The 22270-nt window shown below is 42.5% G+C and overlaps 1 protein-coding gene across 1 annotated transcript in view; it reads right to left on the reverse strand.

Annotated features, from left to right (window-relative positions):
- Positions 1-22270, reverse strand: part of LOC309957939 (uncharacterized protein C1orf21) — a 226242-nt gene that overhangs the window by 122679 nt on the left and 81293 nt on the right. The gene's annotated exons all lie outside the window — the stretch shown is intronic.

Below are 22270 nucleotides of genomic sequence, written 5' to 3' on the forward strand. Positions count from 1 at the left end.
TGTGTGTTAAGGAGGAAGGACATTTTAATGTTGATCTGATGTAATTCCTTTAACTGACTTAAGTGGATTTCTGTTAAGGAAAAGATTCTCAGATAATACTCCGGATGCTTATGCAGCCTAGTCCCCTCCCCCTCTCCCAAGGCACCTCACCAGCAGGCCAGACGTGCTCGTGCTCTTTTGTGATGCAGTCTGGCGATGGGGTGAGGAGGTTAGCGGGAAACTGCAGCAGCCTGGATTTACACCAGAAAGAGCAGAGCTAATGAGAAGAATTGGGCTGGAGTGGAAAGTTTTGCAGAAGATTAGAGAGGGGAGATTTTGGAGGTAGTCCAAAGAAAGACAGACAAAAAGTCACCAGAGTGGCAGAGAGCTAGAGATTCACGGGAATAGATTTCAGTACATTGTGAAGTAGGTTTATGAATGAGATGCCTCTGGGATTCTTTATTCAGTAAAAATTTAAATTGCTTTTCAGTGATCTTTGGTGATTCTTTTAATATGCCTCTGGACTGAAGCTCACTTCTGGGTGCTACAGCCATTAGAAATAATTTAGTGGCAGCAAAATCATTAGCAAGAATAGGAAGAAATTGGATAGAGTTGTTTTCAGTTAAAGTAATTCCCAAGGCTACAAGCACTGCCACTGAATTTTTAAAATGGAAAAGCACAGCTAAAATACAATTTGTGATAAAAGAGTACAGCTTCCCTACTTATAAAAAATATTCATGACTCGACGTTCACTGCGGGGCTCATGAAGAAAGGCCCCAGAAGGCGAGGAGAGAGCTCGTTCACATGTGCATATGAGGGGCGAGGAGGGCTCTCGCGCTCTTCCTCTCTCTCCTGCCAAGTCTCTACCTCTTCTCACAAGAGATTCATTCACATAGAACAAAAGATCACTTCCAGTTGCTATGAATCGCCAAGTTAGATTCCCCTTAGAGACTAAAGTGTGTTCTGACGGCGACAAAGAATAGCTCTTTAGGGATAACGTGTCCGGGTGAGTGGGGGGAACAGCATATTCGAGGACACTTTAATGGCTAGCAGCACAGTAAACAAGAACACACCATCTTCCACACCCTGGTCGGTTTGCACGAGACTATTTTAGTAACACATTCTGCTCAATTTGTTTGTAAGAGATGGCAGGTGTTTTTTATTATTTATCTTTCGGGAAGGATTCATAAGGGCATTTGAGTGGTTCAATTAAATTCAAATTGTGCAGTATCGCAGTTGCGAGGTAGGCTCTGTACTGCGAGCCTGAGGACACAGAGCTGATGGGTAAGTGGTCCTCAGTGACCCTCACCCACCATCTATATGTAAGCTACTTAAATGTAGATTACGATAGTGAAAGTTCTCCACGGTCCATTTTGCTTCCTCGACGGGGATGTACAGCAGCAAAAAAGAACTGCTGGATCATTTCACACCTGTTAGAATGGCTATCATCAGAAAGACAAGAAGTGTTGGCAAGGATTTGGAGAAAAGGGGACCCTCCTGCACTGTTGGTGGGATTGTAAACTGATGCGGTCACTATGGAAAGCAGTATGGAGGTTCCTCAAAAAATTAAAAAGAGAACTACCATATATATGATCTAGCAATCCCGCTTCTGGGTATACATCCGAAAAAGATGGTGTCAGGATCTCGAAGAGATATCTGCACTCCCATGCTCACTGCAGCATTATTCACAAGAGCCAAGGTATAGAAACAACCTAAATGTCCATTGATGCAGTAATGGATACAGAAAATGTGGTACATATAGCCAATAAAATAGTATTCAGCCATGAGAAAGAAGGAATCCTGCCACTTGTGACAATATGGATGGACCTTGAGAGCACTGTGATAAGTGAACTAAGTCAGAGAAAGACAAATACTGTATATCACTTACATATGGAATCTAAAACAGTTGAACTCATAGAAGCAGAGAGTAGAATAGTGGTTGCCAGCAAGTAGAGGGTGAGGGAATATAAGAAGATGCCGGTCAAAGAGTACAAACTTCCAGTTATAAGATGAGTAAGTTCTGGGGATGTAATGTACAGCATGGTGACTCTAGACAATAATACTGTATTATATACTTGAAAGTTGCTAACGAAATGATCTTAAATGTTCTCAACGTGTGCACACACAAACACACACACACAAAAGATAATTAATTATGTGACGTGATGGAAGTGTTAACTAACCTTATTGTGATAATCATTTTGCAATGTATATGTACATCAAATCGTCACGTTGTACACCCTCAATTATACCTTCTATGTCAATTACATGTAAATAAAGCTGGAAATAGTAAAAAAAAAAAAAATTAATTAAATTAAATAACTGCGGTAACTTCTAAGCCTTTGAATGACTTAAATCAGACATTTTCAACACACAGAAAAGTATGAAAGGCCCACACCATTCTATACAAACAGGCCAAAGGAGAATTTGGGAGGACAGTTCACACAGAGACACAGAACAGCCACAGTTCCTTAGCACATCTTCTGTACCGTATTCTTTCAGCTACCTTTCTAAGATACTGCTCGCACCCAAAGGCCTGAGTTAGGTAAAATCTCGAGAGTTCAAAGATCTTAAAGTATAATGCATGGCCTGGACATGTTCCAAAGTTTCTTTTACATGGTGTAAAGAGGCTTTTAACCTGATCAAGGCCAGTGGGTGATAAGGTTCCCCACTGCTCCTGCAGGATCTGGTAGAGGTACACCCAACGTCTGGGTGTACAAAGTATCTGCCAGACCAGAAGGGCAAGGATTGCAAGCTCACCCCTCCTACACCACCACCATGTCAGCTTCCAGAAACAGCCGACATCACCGTTTGAGGAACCTGTTTCCCGTGGATCAAGCCATGTCACCCACTCTTAGGCGTGGGTTTCAAGCCTTGAAATCCTTTGGACCTCCCCTCAACTGGGGAGGGCCTAGAAATGATTCACTTGTCTCCTTCAGGGAGCTCTATGGGTAGACTTGGCCTTGGCCAGGTCTGACAGTCTACTCCCTACACAGCAGCCAGGGTAAGCCATAACATTAAAACCAAAGTCAGACTACATTACTCCCCCACTCCCAAAACCCTCTCCTGGCTTCTGTTACATTTAGAATAGAATCCAGAGCCCACATTTGAGCTTGGGGGCAACACACAGTCTAACCCAGCGGTCCCCAATCTTTTTGGCACCAGGGACGACTTTCGCGGAAGACAATTTTTCCCCTGACTGGGGGCGTGGGGGGAGGGGGGTATGGTGCAGGCGGTAATGCCAGCGCAGCGATGGGGGAGCGGCAGATGAAGCTTCGCTCACTAGCCTGCCACTCACCTCCTGCTGTGAGGCCCGGTACCGGTCTGCTGCCCAGAGGGTGGGGACCCCTGGTCTAACCCCAGGCTGCCTCTCTGAGTTCATCACCCACCACTCTCCCCACCTGAGGGCCTCAGACTTTTCCTGGGAAGCACCAGCTGCCCCCTCTCGGGGATTTGGCCCTGGTGTTCCTCTGCCTAAAACACTGTTCCTGCGTGTTCTCCTGGCCTGCTCCTTCCTTCAGGTCTCTGCTCAACAATGTCAACTGCTCAGGCAGACCTTCTCTGATCTATGAATCTAAAATAGCCACCGCGGGGCTTCCCTGGTGGCACAGTGGTTAAGAATCCGCCTGCCAATGCAGGGGACACAGGTTCGAGCCCTGGTCCAAGAAGATGTCACATGTCGCAGAGCAACTAAACCCGTGCACCACAACTACTGAGCCTGCGCTCTACAGCCCGTGAGCCACAACTACTGAGCCCACATGCCACAACTACTGAAGTCTGTGTGCCTAGAGCCCGTGCTCCGCAACAAGAGAAACCACGCAATGAGAAGCTCGCACACCGCAACGAAGAGTAGCCTCTGCTCACCGCAACTGAAGAAAGCCCACGTGCAGCAATGAAAACCCAACACAGCCCAGAAAAAAAAAAAAAAAAAAGCCACTGTATCACTGTCTCTTGCGTTTGTTATTTTTCTCATTGTGCTCATCCCCACCTGATAGTGTATTATATGCCTTTCTGTTTACTGCCTGGGTCACTACCTAGGATGTGAACAAAACGAGGGCAGTCATTGTCTTTTTACCTGTTACGTCCCCTAGTAAAAGCCAGTTTCTAGCAATTGCTCAATAAATATTTCTTGAATGAATAACTGTGATTTTCAGAGTTTTATCTGAGCTAAAAGCATATTGCTTTTCATTTTAATGCTTGGCAAATGAACAACTGCATTAGAGGAAACAAGGCAAGGAACAAAGGAGGAAAGCCGTGGTCAAAATTCAAGACCTAAACACTTTTTTTTTTTTTTTTTGCGGTGCGCGGGCCTCTCACTGCTGTGCCCTCTCCCATTGCGGAGCACAGGCTCCAGACGTGCAGGCTCAGCGGCCATGGCTCACGGGCCCAGCCGCTCCACGGCATGTGGGATCTTCCCAGACCGGGGCACGAACCCGTTTCCCCTGCATCGGCAGGCGGACTCTCAATCACTGAGTCACCAGGGAAGCCCAAGACCTAAACACTTTTAAATAAAGAGACATTTCTGGAGTGAAAGAAGGCAATGGGAAGTAAAAGATTAATGAATAAATATTGTGTTGAACAGCTGACACAATAAAGGCCAAAATGCTGGGTGCAACATTAAAAATAAAATCCTATTTCATATATAATTTGATCATTTCTTCTTTGGTTATAGATCAAAATCAACAGTGACATTTACACAGTGAAGCATGGGTGCCTGTAGCTAGAAGGGAATCTAAATGCAATTTAGCTTGGCTTGAATGTGGTTTTCAAAATGGAAATGCAACATAATGTAAATACAGATTTGTACCACTTTGGCTTTGTTTTACAATCTGAAAAAAATTCATTAGTTTCACAGATTGGTATTTTAGCACCATGCTTTTTCACTTCACCCTTAATCTTTTACCTTCAGTTCTTAACAGCCACGCACATAGCTTTTGAAAATATATTTTAAATGAAAATGTAAATATCTACTTACATTATAACTTAAGCATGGACTATTATTACTTTTAAGGAAGTGAACTGCATATACTTGTCCCTCTCTCCACCAATTTCCTTTCCCAGCAATGGCCCTTTTATCTAAGAAAATTTAATTAATACATTGTAATAACCTATAATAGAAACGAATCTGAAAAATATATGTAGGTATAACTGAATCACTTTGCTGTACACATGAAACTAACACAATATTGTAAATCAACTATACTTCAATAAAAACTTTAATTATGCAACCTTTATAAACCAAAGATCATTTTTATTCATTGTTTAAAACTGTATCGTTAATTATATGTTAGTAGAATATTATTTATGCATATATTTAATATAACAGCCACAAGACTACTATCTCTTTGTTATCCTTTAGAATTTGACTTTCTATAAGTTGTGACTTTCTCTTGCTTTTTTAGAGTCTGGCTGGACCAACACAGTATAGCTACGTTAAGTCAACAACAAAATCACACTCTGAAAGTGACCAGGTTGGAGTCATCCACCTGGGAAAAGTCATCAACCTGGGAAATTAAATGTTCCCTTTTGTCTAAATTTTGTTTAAAACTATGTCCTATCATACATTTTATTACCCTTTTCAAAAGTAGAACTAACATATCCCACTACTACTTCTAATAAAACTTTACAACAGAAAGTCAGCAATACAAATCTCACACTGACCAGCACCTACACTGTACCAATTCAAGCATCGCTGCATGAAAGATAAACTAATAACCAGCCAGCCAAGATGGAACCAGGGATAGTTAACACCCATATTTCCAGCTTTCCTGCCTTCTACTTGTGGTAATGCTTTGAAGCTACAGAAGATATTGGGGATAATTCTCTCTAAATTTTTAGAAGAAAACAATTATAAAGCAATCAACACTTGGTCAACTTGGGACCATAAAGCTGTTATTTGTTGACCACTACCACCACCATCATTTTTCTTAAAAAAAACTCATCAAAACAGTATCATAGGGCTTCCCTGGTGGCACAGTGGTTGAGAGTCTGCCTGCCAATGCAGGGGACACGGGTTCGTGCCCCGGTCCGGGAAGATCCCACATGCCGCGGAGCGGCTAGGCCCGTGAGCAATGGCCGCTGAGCCTGTGCATCCAGAGCCTGTGCTCCGCAACGGGAGAGGCCGCAACAGTGAGAGGCCCGCGTACCGCAAAAAAAAAAAAAAAACAGTATCATATATAGTCTTTCCAATGGCCCTGTGGCTCGAGAGAAACTGAGACCACAGAGTCCTGTGAACCGTCCACAGTCTGGGAAGCAGGTAAAGTAGAACCTTTGAACATGAGCACTCAACACTCTCCCACCTAAGTTCAACACTCACTCCCAAAATGTGGAACTGAGGATGACAGAGATCGCCTTGTGGCAGCCAATCTGCAGCAGCACCCAACCACACCCAAGATCTCCAGCCGCTGAGTCAAGGACTTCTCTATAAACTGGGCTTCCTGGGCCACAATCATTTGTTTTGTTTGTTTTAATAAAACCTTAAGCCGTCTGTAGCCCACTGTGCGCTCTAAGATAGTTACTTCTGCAGAGAATTACTTACAGTAGAAAATGTGAGAAATGAGAGACTGAGAGTCAAGTCACAAAGGATTAAGGTGGCTCAATTTCGAATTAGTAATCTGTCAAGCCCCACATGACTTCTCCTCTTTATGCTATGAAATGAACAGCAAGACAAGGCCCATTAGCTAAAAATAAACTTCACAGAGGGAATTATATCATACTTATTTCCTATCTTTCAATTTATTCTCAATCTTATGTGACCAATTGGGTGCAGGGCTGAAGACAGGCAGAATGAAACCGAACTTGTTTAGTGTACCAGGAGTTAGGAAAGTGAGCCATTTCTTCAGAGCCCTGGAGTTCAATGCAATGGTTCACGGTGAAGTTGGCACTGAGAAGCATGAGACAGAAGAACTTTGCTATCAGCAATAGTTCCTAACGAGGGAAAGTGCTACACGTGTTGATACTTCCAGTGGCAACAGGTATATGAAAATACAGAACTTTCTTAATAAGCCAGCATCTTGACCACATTGCTTTTCATATTTTATAACCTATGCAGGTGGTAACTTTAAGTTAAAAAGGACTTGAAGATAAAATAGCATGGCATAGTGGCTGGAGGTACGGATTTGGGGACCATGCTGATAGGTTCCTATTGGAACCTACCTCATAAGGTATTCTGAGGATTAAACGAATTAATAAATAACAAAATGCTTGAAATAATGTCTGGCACATAAAAAGTACTAAATAAACTCCTTTAAGAAAGTTTTCTAGGTTATTCTTTCTTTCATAAACAGCATATTCATCTTAAACAGTAATGTTCATCATAGTATGTTTTTGAAAATAAAATTTATTTAATTTTTCAAAATACTTCCTTTAGAAAAGAAGGAGTAGATATTTGGAAATACAACAGAAGTTCAAAGCACCGCCTAGAGATAATCATCACTCACCTTTCCTGGTAAATACCTAGAGGCTTGTTTTCAGTCCATGACATTCTATATATACGAGTTTCATAACCAGTTTTTCTCCATTTAACATCAGAGCATCTTAATACAATGAAACGAACAAACAGAAATACCCGAACAAGGAAATGAAGCAGCAACTATAGTAAACTCTACTGTCTTCCTATCCCAAAGTCTAGAGAGTTTAAGATTAATTATTTGATACACTTAGGTTTTCATTTGGTCCAAGGAACTGCAAAGCCAGACAGAGCCAGACATGCAGATGAGTTCCCAGACTCTAAAACAGAGGTGCCCTTGACCTTACTCTGGCTCAGATGTAAGTTTCCCAGACCCTAGTCAACAGGCGCTGGCTCAGAAGCAGGGTACAATAAGAAGGGGTGTTTTCCTACCAGTACTCAGTGATTGTTTGCCAGCAACAACAAAAAGAAATTCAGTGTGAAGCATGGCGCATCACATCTGTGGAGCCCTGAAGTTCACTGTCATGGGATGACCCATGGCAGTGAAGATGGCACTGAGAGGACTGGGCCAGAGGACTGCCATCAGATCACAGGGTGAGGGCCAGGACCAAAGGGCCCCACAGGTATCAGGGCTCCAGCAATCAGTGCTTGATGGACAGACAGCCAGGCTGAGAAAGGAAGAGGTAGGTGATCCAGGGCTTTGTTCTTCCATTAGATTGAAAGTTCCTGGAACAGAGGAACTGTATCTTGTATATTTTTTAAAATCCCTTTCTATGCCTAACAGAATGCCTTCCTTGCTTCCCCTTCATAAAGCACACATTTGTTCACTTAAGTTCTGAAACCAGACACAGCCGAGTTCCCTAGGTTAACATATTACCTGTGTAAACTTAGGAAAGTTGCTTAACTTCTCACCATCTCCATCCCCTCACCTATAAGTGGGCATAACAGCCCCCGGTAAATAATAGATATCATTAATATCAGTTCATTATTATTGAATAACTTACATATCGGACATTATATTATTGTTAGGTCAGAGCAGTGTATGATTAAATTAAAAGCATTATCTGCAAGGAGCTCAGAGTCAATGATCATGAACTAATAACGATTTACTGAAGAGTGGCTATATCTTTCTCTAGAAGGGAAATGTCTTTATTTTCCCATCACATTTCACTCTTCTCTCTACCCCAAATGCAGGCCTACATTAATTTTTCCCATTACCCATGGTACCCAAGGATATTCTGTGCCAACAGACACTCAGTGTAGCACTTTGTTACGTATTTTCAAGTTTCTATTTCTTGCTGAATATTTCCCGTGCATAAATGGTGTCTTTTCTAAAATAAGGTAACTTCTTTGAGGCAGGTCACTTGATTCTGTTTCCTGTGTATCCACCACCCACGAGCACACAGGGCCTGTTTATAAACACTGGTTCAAGTGGAGCCATTCTAACCTTGTAACTAGTCTATCAACAGCCACTGAATGAGGATTATTACCTTAGGAATACTGAATTGGATGAAGCAATTTCCCTCACTGTTTCGAATGTGTTATCAGCAACACAATTCAACTGTGACACCGATTTATGATCACAAACTACTCAACTGGAAACATTTCACAGCTGAAAGCTCAGGAAGGCCTGGTGGGTGAATGAATGCTAGACCTACTTCTGCTCTGTCCCATGGGGATGGACCTGCTATTGCTATCTCCTACTCTGTCCCAATCCTCCCCCTCTAAAATCTGGGCAAAGATTCAGGGCTCATGTGCCACAACTTCCTACAACATGCCTCTCAAGGCAGTATAACTTGTCTTTCTTATTTCACCAGATGTGAAGAATTGACACGTGACATATGATACATATAAAATCAACTTTGGAGACATCACCAGTGTGCAATAATAAATAACTGTCATGTTCTGATCCCTGCATGGGACAAATACCACACTATCATACTTTGTCATGGCTGGTTCTGTGATGCTTTAATGATAATACAGTCTCAACATGTATGCAAGACCATGTACTGGCATTAGTATTTCAAGGTCTGTAATTATCTAACCTGAGGTGAGGCTGATCATTTAAATAGCTTAAGGAATTAGCATCGAATCTCCTACACTGTCTGTCCAGTGTTTTCTAAATGCTCGACCAGGGCTTCCCTGGTGGCATGGTGGTTAAGAATTTGCCTGCCAATGCAGGGGACACGGGTTCAAGCCCTGGACTGGGAAGATCCCACATGCAGCGCAGCAACTAAGCCCGTGCACCACAACTACTGAAGCCCGTGCACCTAGAGCCCGTGCTCCGCAACAAGAGAAGCCACTAGAATGAGAAGCCCGCGCACGGCAACGAAGAGTAGCCCCCGCTCGCCGCAACTAGAGAAAGACCGCACGCAGCAATGAAGACCCAATGCAGCCAAAAATAAATAAGATAAATAAATTTTTAAAAATAAATAAATGCTCGGCCAATTTCCAGGTAACATAATTATGGTTCCTATACTGTCTGTGTGAGGTTTTCGGTGTTTTGAAAAAAAAATTACAGTGTAAAATTTCCAAATATTAAAATACTTGCCCTAATATGAAATTTTCTAAAGTTATTTCCCCACTGGTTTGGTAAAGCTTCCCAGTCTCCCCTTGACATGCCTGATGCATAATGTACCTCTGAGCCTTTTCACTGTCTCTCAGCCTGAAACTCCTGCCACACCTCTGTTCCTTTGTCTGTTTTTCATCGTTTGAGACCCAGCTGAGGCCTTAATCATCCTCTTTTTTTTGTAACATCTTTACTGGAGTATAATTGCAATCATCCTCTTTATGAGTCTTTTCCTACTCCTAAGATAAGAGACCCTTTTGCATTGTCATCATAGGACACTGACATTTTTTGTTGAGATGCCCATCTGTTGCATCATTATCAGTTCCTAAAAGAAAGGGACCAGATTTAATCCATCTTTATAGCCTCAGTGCCTCGCACCCTGTCTAAGCCACATGAGATACTAAGCACTTCGTGGACTGAACGAACTGCTAGGTTTTAAATGAAACCAACAAGCACCACTGATCAGACTCTATTTACCTGGACAAACAAGACTATCGTTCAATCCCTGTTGCCCTGGGGCTATTTCCAGTGATAGAGCTCTCTCCTGTGGGATAGAGTTCACATTACCCTGAAAGCACAACTGAAGGCCTTCAGAAGATGGGAACATAAAATTATATTTATCAAAATAAATGGCTGTATTAATGATAAATGTTAGCCACAGAAGAGTTAAATCATACAGGAAAATACAAAAAAAGGCATTAAGCATCACCTGAACCTCCACAATAGAGAGCTTGCCATTGTTAACGCTTTGGTAAACAGTCTTCCAAACACTTCTTTTATGAACTTGCACAGAATTTTACATATATTTTAAACATATAAAAGTTACAAACAAGATATGCTGTGTAAAACCCTTTACCGACATGTTATAGATCTCTTTCCATCTCAATAAATAGAGTACCTTAATCCTTAATGGCTGCATTCCATATATGTTTCATCAGTGAGAAAGACCCTTGAGCATAGCCGTTTGCATGCTTGTCCAATTATCTCCTTATGATAAATTCCTAGAAGTGGGGCTGCTGGGGCAAAGGCTGTGCTCATTTAAATTTTACATATTATATATTACCATTTGGTGCCCCAGAAAAATTGTTCTGGTTTGACGTTCCCAGTTACAGCACGAGACAGATGCCTGTTCCTGCCAATTTGAGTGCTGACAAATGCTTTGTTTTGCTTTGGGTTTTGGTGTGGTTTGTTTGATTGCTAAGAAGTTGAATATCTTTCTGTATGTTTATTGGCCTTTTAAATTTTTTCTTTTTCAATTGCCTGGTCACAAATTTCATCCATTTTTCAATTGGAGTTATTAGTTCTTTCCTTATAGATTTTAAGGATATTTTTAAATAGATTTTAGTCTTTTTATACTAGTCATTTTAACCCTATTTGTGTTACAGATACTACTCTCACTCACTTTGACATTTGTCTTTTAACTCAGTTCATGGCGGGTGGTGTGTTTGTTGCCAGGCAGAGATTTAAAAATTTTATGTAGTCAACTATTTCTTTTAGGGCGTTGGGTTTTGTGGCATAATGAAGACATTTTGCAACCTAAGATTATAAAAACATTCATTTTTTTATAGTACTTTTATGGTTTCATATTTTACAGTTCAACCTTTAGATTCATCTGGAAAACTCTAGTATGAAGGGATGAGTTAGAAATTCAATTTTTAATATTATACTTATGAATATAAGTTCATATAAATTCTATAAAATGATTCATATTTTAAAGAATAAAATAGAGTTGAATATGAATAAAGAATAAAACATCAATTGAAATAGTATCTAATTGGTGCATCTTTTTATTTCAGTTAGCTATGAATGCATTTAACCAATGACAATCTGTGTCTGTTGCCTCTTGGCCTCTCCACAGTGCTTCACAAAGAAATGTCCCTTCCTTCTATAAACATCCTCACTGTACATGATAAACCCAAGACTAGGAAAATGCTGATCACACCATATACAAAAATACAACACACACACAAATTAATGTTTGATAAATGAAAATATGTTTGCTAACTTCTATGTTGGTACTATTTTTTAAACCACACTTTTATAGTGATAAGGCATATTATATTCACCACTCTTATTCATATACTTTAGTCTTTTGATTTAAAGACACATACACACTCACATTTTACACAGAACATAAGCTGGTCTAGGTCAAAACAGAGAAAGAACAAATCACAGGGACACAAATATTCTAAAATACAAAAGAAAGAGCTAAGTATTATGTAGACAATCAATAAACTTTTAAAGTTTGGAGAATGCCACATCTGCAATAGACTGGTTCTGCTTTTTCCCCAGCACAGTCAAGGGAAACTAGGGCCAGATGATGATGATGATGATGATGATGATGATGATGATAAATGGGCTTGGGATTTTCCTGGTGGTGCAGTGGTTAAGAATCTGCCTGCCAGACTTCCCTGGTGGCGCAGTGGTTAAGAATCTGCCTGCCAATGCAGGGGACACGGGTAAGAGCCCTGGTCCGGGAAGATCCCACATGCCGCGGAGCACTACTCAAGCCCACGTGCCTAGAGCCTATGCTCTGCAACAAGAGAAGCCACTGCAATGAGAAACCCGAGCACGGCAAGGAAGAGTAGCCCCTGCTCGTCGCAACCAGAGAAAGCCCGCTTGCAGCAACGAAGACCCAACGCAGCCAAAAATAAAATAAATTTTAAAAAAATACATTAAAAAAAAAAAAGAATCTGCCCGCCAATTCAGGGGACTAAGGTTCGAGCCCTGGCCTGGGAAGATCCCACATACCGCGGAGCAACTAAGCCTGTGCGCCACGACTACTGAGCCTGAGCTCTAGAGCCCGTGAGCCACAACTACTGAGCCTGCATGCCACAACTACTGAAGCCCGCGTGCCTAGAGCCCATGCTCCACAACAAGAGAAGCCACCACAATGAGAAGCCTGTGCACCGCAACGAAGAGTAGCCCCCGCTCACCGCAACTAGAGAAAGCCTGCATGCAGCAACAAAGACCCAATGCATCCAGATATAAATAAATAAATAAATTTATAAAATGCTAAAAATGAATGAATGAATGAATAAATAAATAAATGGGCTTCACTCAGTGTATATCATGTGTCAGGTCCTAATCTAAGGGCTTTCCACTCATTGATACATTGAAGTCCTCTGAAGGCAGTAAGTACTAGTACTGTATTCTGCATACTATACAGATGGGGAAACTGAGGCAAGGAGAGCCTTAGTAATTTGTCAAGACTACATGTTAGTGAGTAGCCGAGGCAGGCTTTGAAACCCATTAGTCAGATTCCAGGCCTGTGCATTCACCATGAGTGAACTTCAGGTTCACTGAAAATAGCCCTAACTACCACATTAGTCTTGCAACATCCTCATGTTAAAAAAAAAAATTTAAAAAAAAAAGCCAAGGCTGAACTCAGGCAGCCAGTTAACAATTGCTTCGTAAAGACTCTTGAGCAAAAATGGGTTAGTATTATTTTTTAATTATTTATTTATTATTTTTGGCTGCGTTGGGTCTTTGTTGCTCTGCGTGGGCTTTCTCTAGGTGTCTAGGCATGCGGGCTTCAGTAGTTGTGGCTCGCGGGCTCTAGAGCTCAAGCTCAGTAGTTGTGGTGCACGGGCTTAGTTGCTCCACGGTGTGGGGGATCTTCCCGGACCAGGGCACGAACCTGTGTCCCCTGCATTGGCAGTGGGTTCGGATTTAATGACAAAGACAGATATCTTATTCCTGAGAGTGGAATCACCCTTCTTCAAGAGTCTGCATCCTTAATTCTAGGCACAGTCCCACTTTTTCAGTTAAGTGAACTGGCGGGGCTCTTCAGTTTCCTTTTGTATCAAGTGGGGATTATAACTGCTCGTGAAAAGGCCTTATAAACTGTAAAGTGTGAGTCTGTGCTTTTGATGCCAGCTAACAATTCAGGGGCAAAGGAAACAGCCACATTTAAGGCTCCAGGTGCAGAAGGTAGGTACTGCGCTTCTCTATAGAGAGCTGGGGCCTAAATGAGGTCTAAGCACCAGACAGGTATGGCCAGGTGTGCACTGCAGGTGGCTGCTACCAGGTAGGTGCTGCTAGGTAAGTGCTACCTGGCAGGTGCTGATGGCAAAACAGGTCCTTTCTGCCACATCAGCCAGGATTCCAGGAAGAGGACATTGTTTTGAATTTCTGAATTCTTTGACGTCATTCAGGAGAAAATAACTCTGAGGAGAAATGCTATGGGTACAGAAACCCTCCTACCTTCTCCCTTGTGGCTGAGTCACTTTTTTAGAACTTCCCCCAGCAGAGAACAAGCCTTGCCCACAGCTCCAGTCCTCTGTGCCTTCCACTGGATGGTACCAGGCCACCGGGAGGCACCCAGCAGCATCTCTGCTGCCTTCTCCAGGGCCAAATTCAGTCCTATTTTCTGCCTGAGGAAGGGTTCCAGGCAGCTACAGAGAAGACCAGGCACCTGGAGGGGCAAGGGAGCAATTGAAGGAAACCCTCAAGACATAAAACTGAAGTGACACCACCGAGGGCCCTGCCAGCACATCCCCGTCTATGGCATCTGAGAACTCGGACGGTCCCTCCTCTTGCAGTCAGGCTGCCTTGTAGCAATAAGCGACAGACGGGCCTACTTTTCGGCTTACCTCTGTATATAATATTGAAAGAACACGCTCACGGTACCGTTGGCAAGGGAAGGAAAAATAGCACTTGGATTTTTCTTTCTTTAAATATATAAAGTAGAGTGCATTTCGAGACTTTCTGTCATAGAAGATTTTTCCAAACAGAAATTCAGACTGACTCTACCTCAGCTAGATTAAATCCTGCATCACGTGGCACTCCAGTGCGGGCTGTTCTGAGGTGGCAAGGGGCCAAAGTGAAGAGGCTGGGCCAGGCTACTCCCAGTTACAACTCATGCTCAACTGCTAATTACACCCGACATCTCTCTAAGTGCTTTCCGTGGTTTGATCCTCCACACAGCCCTGAGTGGTGGATACCATTATTCTCTCTATACTGTAGACAAGGAAACTCAGGCACTGACGAGGCTCCTTGTCAAAGACAACACAGGAAGTGGGGAAGCTGGAAGAAACCCAGCTGGTAGGAGGGAACTCACAATCACTGCCTTACGTGCTCACGGTTTGGGCCTGTCTCCTCTTTCCTGTCAAAGTGATAAGCACCTATCAGAATGGCCCAGGAACGATCTAAAAGCAGAAAACGAAACTAAGATACTGTGAGACCTTCTCTGAGTCAGACACTGGCCTAAGCACTTTCCTTTCGGAAGTGTGAGATGGAAACTCAGGGCCAACGTGGGCTGACTTCTATCATTTCATTAGCCCCATGTGTACTAAAAGCCTGTAAGGCCTTTCTGAGGCTCAGCTCAAGACCCTGTGGAATCTGCAAAGACTAAACCCAGGGCCAGGTTCCTCACTCATCTTGACTTAAATATTTTTCAGCTTTTATGACTGGGACCCAGCTCGATCACACACCCATCAAACACTTCTCTTTTAAGGTTCTTTACCAACTCACTGAAAAAAAAAAAAAAAGGACGGGGGGAAGGGGAAGATGTCCTCTTTGACCTTTGGGAAATAACTTCAGAAGTCAAAAGAAGCTTCTGGAGGCCAGCAGGAAAGCTACAGGGGAGGCAGCTAGAGACTACCACTAATTAGCACTGAGAGATGAGCAAGTTAGAGTTTGCTCTACCTCATCTGCCAGGCTGGCTCCCAATCTCTGTCTCGCTCGTGGTCTTGCGCTCCGCATGCACCTCCCACCTGGAGAGTCAAAGCACAAAATGAGGGCTGCTGCCTCAGCTGAACCCCTCTCCTCTTCGATTCAATAATAAGTAAACTCCAAAACTGAAACTTGAAGGAAACCGTCAACACCAACACTACCTTCTAATGACTTAAACTAGCAGTATCCAATAGAAATATAATGTGAGTTATGTAAGTACTTGAAACATTTCCAGCAGCGACATGAGATAAGTAAAAAGAAACCAGGGAAATTAATTTTGATAATAGACTTTATTTAACTCAATATATCCAAGATATTATCCTTTCAACATGCAATCAATAGAAAATTAGTGAGCTATTTTATACTTTTTTAACATAGTAAGTCCTCAAAATCGCGTGTGACATTACAGCACATGTCAATTAGGATTAGCCTTATTTCACATGCTTAACAGTCACAAGTGGCCAGTGGCTACTGTACTGGATGGCAGAGAGTTAAACATTATGCTCTCTGCTACTATCTCACAAACACAAACACAGATTAATTCATCTTTAATTAATCTTCACTTTACACAACCAGAAATTATTACAGGAAGAAACAGTGAATTATTACTTTGCTTCCAACTGCTTTGAATTTCTGTATAAATCTATTTTCTCATTTAATCTTCCCCATAACCTGTAAAGTTGGTCCCTATAGTATTCTTTTTCCCTATAGTATTCTTTTTCCCTATAGTATTTTAGATGGGTAACAGATTGGCATAACGCCATCTCTCTCTCTCCCTCTCCCTCTCTCTCTCTCTCTCTCACACACACACACACACACACACACACACACACACACACACACACACACACACACACACACACACACCCTGCTACATGTTCTCGATTTATGTAGCCAAGGACCAGATCAGAACTGAAGCCACACAGCAATATAGAGCCCAAGTGAAAGAAAGCTTTACTGCTGCTCTTTTATACACCACCATTCCAGAAGAATTTACTCTAATAATCTAAGCACTTCCACTTAAGGGGACACATACAAACAAGAGGACCGTCTTGGTCCTTAGTCAGTCAAGGCCACCTCATCATAGGGGAGCTGGCATGGTCAGGCCCCGGCTCCTGGAAGCCTGCGTCCTCTCAAGGTCAAACAGTCCCTTCCTCCAGGGGCTTTTTGCAGCTCATAAGACAAAGGACACACACACACAAATAATGAGATTAAACATATAAGCAAATAAACCAAATACATAAGTATGTAAAAATATACTCTGGGATGGCAGGAAAGAGATTCTTTCTGAAGTTATTAGGAAAGCTTTATGCAAGTTTGGAAAGAGAGCAGGATTTAAAGAGATGAACGCAGGAGAAAGGGCCCATGCCAAGCAGAGGTCATGGTGTATCTGACCTGGAGGACACAGGCGTACAAAGTGGTCACAGGGTGAGCTGTCCCTCTGGCTGAAGAACCGGGAAACATGAGGGACAGAGTATGAAACAAGGCTGCCAAGGTGGGTAAGAGGGTAAGAGCCATCGTCAGAGGTCTTGAATGTTCACTAAGGATTTAGGATTTTACTGTCTAAGAACTGAGTGCAGGAGAATTAACATCGACAAAGGAGTACTTCAGAAAAACTTGCTACCATCTGCAAGGGTGCAAAAAGATTGAGAGTTAGAAACAAAAGCAAAGAAGCAAACAAACAACAAAGAGGGCTAATGGAGCATCAGTTCAGAGGACACTGCGTTGTTCTGGGTTATGGACTTATAACAACCTAAACTATGCTGGTGGTAGGAGAAGTGATGCTAGGAGAGAGTGAGATTCACAGGTCTGGGAACTGGGAGAGACAAAGGCCTCAAGTTTAAAGCCTCTGCAAGATTAAAGTCTACGTTACTGGAAGAATGATGGCGACCTTCACGCAAATAGGAAAGTCAATATAACTGAAGAGTTTCCCCCCTTGGGGATGGGCAGCAGAAGAGATAATGATCTCAGGTTGGATATGAAAATTTCCCTAATAAGGCCTGAATCTGTTTTGTGCACCTACTTTAATAGTCTAAGTGAATGGTGGTTGAAAGAAATCCAATAAGCACCTGGCTTTTCTTAGAACTTGCCTTACTAGTTCCTGATAACTTGAGCCTGTTGGTCACTTACTTTATGCAAGCTGGTCTTGGCAATCTGCTCAGTTGTCCTCTGAATGACCTCAGCAGATATGCTGATCACTTTTCACATCTGCCCTAACCACTGAGGGAAGGAAAATTCCAATCTGGAGATGGAGCTTTCTGGCCCGGCTTTTACTTCTGAAAGGGCCACAGAAATGAGACACAACTTTAGATCTGAAACTTTTTATGCTCCTATACTTAAAGTAGAAAGAAAGTCTATAGGTCAACATCCGTGATAAAGTTCCTTGTCAATGATCTCCTGAAGTCTATGAAATCTAGGAGTCAAGATGCCCATTTGTCAGTTAATCCTCAATGGTGGAATATTCTATAGCAATTCTGTTCCACACATTTTGAGTGGTGGGTCTCTGATACCGAGCAGGGCCCTGTGGGGCTCCTGGGCACAAAGCCTTTCTGTTTCCCCCATTTCTTTGATTACAGGAAGGAGCCTTCGTTCAGCCTCCATGACCTTCCCTGAGTCCCAGCAGGCAGATTCAAACAGTTGTTAATTAGGGAAGGGAGGGGATGCGAGACCAGGGAGAAACAAACAGTCAAGAGAAACAACAGTGCAGCCTTGGGGCAAGGTCCTGGCTCCCCATCAGGGGATACAAACAACATCTTTGAGCTGTTTTGCAAATACTGAAACCCCCTCCAGGTGGGAGAAGTTAACGATGGTAGCTACCCACAAGCATGTAGACCCCAGACAAGTTGGAACCTGAAGGTTGATGACGCTGACTCCTACTTACCTCACCACCAACCCATCAGAAGAATGTCCACAAGCTCATCATGCCTTCTTTGAACCATTACAATAAAACTTCTCACTATCCTCTCCAAGTGGGGACACATAGTTTTCCGAGGCAGGAGCCCGCTGTGTCCCCCTTTGCCTGGCAAAGTAATAAAGCTATCCTTTTCTACTTCACCCAAAAATATGTCTCTGAGGTTCAATTCAGCACCGGTGTAGAGGGAAGCTGAGCTTTTGGCATCATCTCCTAAATAACCAAAATATCACAGAGACCAAAATCCTTCATACAAATGGAAATTACTATTTGTAAAAACACACTGCTTATCAACGCTTCCCAGCATGTTCTTAGAAGCTATGAAATTAAATGAACACTTTTAGGAAAAGGATCAAATGTGTGTGTGTACACACACTCAGAGACATATACTTCAGAGCTATCCCCAAATGTGCCACCTTTCACAGACTTGGTCAACTCTTCAACAACCTGTGGTAATAACGTCTTTCAAGCATTAAGCTTTTGAAAAGTGAAGGAGGCCATTTTATTCGGTGGAAAACAGAGGCGTGATTTAGAAAGCAGAATATAACTGTCCAGGTTGGAATACAATCCAGTCATGAGTTCTCATTGCCTCTGTCAATGGGTGTGGTAACCCATCTCCAAAGACAGCTCCCAGCAGTTCTTCCCCTCCCAAAGGCACAGACTCAACAGATGCAGAGCCTTTGTGCTCCCTCGACTCTGGGTTGGTCTTGTGACTTGCTTTGCTCAACAGAACACGGCACAAATAACATTCTTGTACTTTCAAACCCAGGTCTTAAGAGGCCTGGAAGCTTCTACTTCCTCTGTTGGAAGCTAGCTGCCACATGAAAATTTGACTACCCAGAGGGAGAGAGGTCTGAAGCCATCGTGGTCAGTCGAGCCCAGCTGAGCTCCCAGCTGAATGCAGCTGCATGGCTGAGCCCAGGCAAAAAAAAAAAAAAAAAAAACCAGCAGATGAACCCTAGCCACCCCACAGAATTGGGAAAAATAATAAATCAGTGCTGCTAAGTTCGGAGTCCTTTGCTACGTGATAATAGATCACTGAAACAATGGGTGACAAGAGATATCAAATGGCTAAAAGTGAGCCAGATCTACCATTCATCTGTGACCATCTGTGGTTCTATTGGGATTTTGTAGACTTCTGCTTGCAAACTAATTCAAGTGGAGAAACAGACAGGACCTTCTCTTGTCATATTCAAACTCTAGCATTCAGTAACATCTAGGATACTGGTACTGACGTTCACAATGGATTCTGACAATTCTACCCCCAGAACCCTGTAGGGCTAGGAAAACTCTCCCTGGACTGGTACATGAAGCTCTCTCCCTCCCTGTATTCCTGCTTTATCTAACACAATGCCACAAACCTGCAAATGCTGATGTAAGAAAGAGTAACAAGATGACGAATGCTGGAGTGAATGAAACTTCAGTGTGAGTACCAGGAGGATGAAGAGAAGCTGGCAGAGGCCTTGAGTGCACTTTATGGCATGGAGCCACACAGACAGCAATGACTGGGGCAGGCATGGGGTAGACTGAATTATTAGCCCCAATTCTTGACCCTTCTCTACATCCATACCCTTGCCATGAATGTGCTGTGGTCAGATGGACTTCTCTGCCCCTTGTCTTTGAGCCTGTTCACGTGACTTGATTTGGCTAGTAAAATGTGGGTGCAAGTGACAGTGTGCCAGGTCTAAGCCTAAGCTTAAGAGGCACCATGTGTATCACTTATAATTTTACCCTTTTGCAAAAGAAGAGCATACCCCCCACCTTGGCTCACTGGTCCCAGGAGGAAGCTGAGAGAGACATGGAGCAGAGCCAATCCAGCTGACCAAGCAACTCGTGATCAAGAAAGACATGATTATTGCTGAATGCCACTAAGATCTTGAGGCTGTCTATTACCCAGCAATAGTTGACTAATACAAGACTCCTTTATTAGATGCGAACATTTGCAAACTACACGTGGTACTTTAGAACAACAGAACGCCTTCTTAGCTATAAAAGTTGTAACCATATTAGCAAATGAATGGTTAGATGGTCTCATTGACAAGCAAAATATTAATAGAATATACTGAATATCACTAAATTTTTGCTCTCACAAATCTAAGGTTCCCTTTCTACAGATTGTAATTTGGTATTGCACATTCTCCATAATTTAATAACTCTAACTTAGTTTTGTACCCAATTCCCTCTCACTTATATTTTATATTACATTCGAACTGGATTACTTGTAATTCTTGAATATGGGTCACATCACGTCTAGCCTTTCCTCATCTAGTTCCTTCCTACACCCTTCATCCGACAGGTTTAGATTCTCCAGTCCTTTAGGGCCAGGGTCAGCTGTCACCTCTATAAGAAATCTGCTCTGATCCCACCTTTTAAGGCAGTCTCTCAACCCTCTGACTCTTATCACGATGTGTATGTCTTTTCCTTTTCTGGTATTTGGCTTATTCTGCCTCATAACACTTCTTCATCCTCTTACGAACTCCCAGAAAGCAAGGTTTCTCTCTGTATCCTCCATGGCATTTAGCAAAGGGTCTGACACACCGTGTACCGGCCAGTGAATACTTTTTCGCGTTAAGGAATGAGTGACGGATGGGAGGCAGCAGGAAATGACATTGAGAAAGAAATGTGGACTTTGGAGTCTGAGACATCTGATTCTACCGCTTAGTAGCTGAGTAACTTTGGATCAGTTAGTCACACTGTGCTCCAGCTTCCAAATCTGTAAAATTAAGATGGCACAGATTTCACAGGATTGTTATGAAAATTCAACATGAAAATGAATGTAAATGCTTCTTGGTGTCTGACATATGGTGAAGGTGCCATAAGTGGTAGCTCTAATTACAAAAATGACAATGACACAGAACCTCACATAGAAGCTAATTTAAACAAATCCCTGATATTAGATTATTTCCTCTTAAAAGTTAAGTGTTTGAGAGTAACAGTAATGACTCTAGTTCCCATTAGCTGTTTTCCCAGAAGGTGTGGTTTCAAAGAGCTGGATTCTACTTTATTAAGATGCTCATATGTCCCTCTTCTCCACAGTTCTTGTTTCTATTGGTAGTGACCACTAGAAGCAAATTTGTTCCAGGCAACAAATACATCTCCTTAAAACAAACCAAAATGAAATCTTCCTCCATCCATATACATGAGTCCACTTGTAACAGAGCATTACCCCTTCCACATTGTTCCCAATTCTTCCCCAGGGGACTGGAACAACCAATGCAATGGATCAAAAGCTAGAGATTGAAACGCAATAGAATTCCTTGACGGAGACTGAATAGTGCAACTTGAGTTGTTGACATGTAAACATCATTGCAATGAGGTTCTTTACTGAATAAGAGATGTAGAGGTGCTTTTATGAATAAAAGTACCATGAAAATGTCAAGTCTTGGGTATTATTGTTAAGGTAATTCAGCAAAAACTGCTTCATCTGCCTGGACTAACTGGAATTTTGTACAAACCCATAGCCACCCTGCATCAGGGTAATCATTGATCTTCCAAAGGACAAACTCAAGATTAGGCAAACTCAAAAGGCTGTAAGTGGCCAGGCATGGAACGTCAGTGAGTGAACTGGGCCTGATGTGCGTTCACGGGGAGCGCTCAGCCGTTTACTGGAGGCCATACTCGGACTGAACCGGCAACTGCTACCCCGTTCCACCAACTGTTGCCTAAGGAAATGGAAAATCAGTGTTGTCAGACCTTCTCAAGAAATTTGGGGTTTTGTGTGAAACAT

This window comes from Leucopleurus acutus, assembly GCF_964270905.1.
Source record: "Leucopleurus acutus genome assembly, chromosome: 2".
Taxonomy (NCBI): domain Eukaryota; kingdom Metazoa; phylum Chordata; class Mammalia; order Artiodactyla; family Delphinidae; genus Leucopleurus; species Leucopleurus acutus.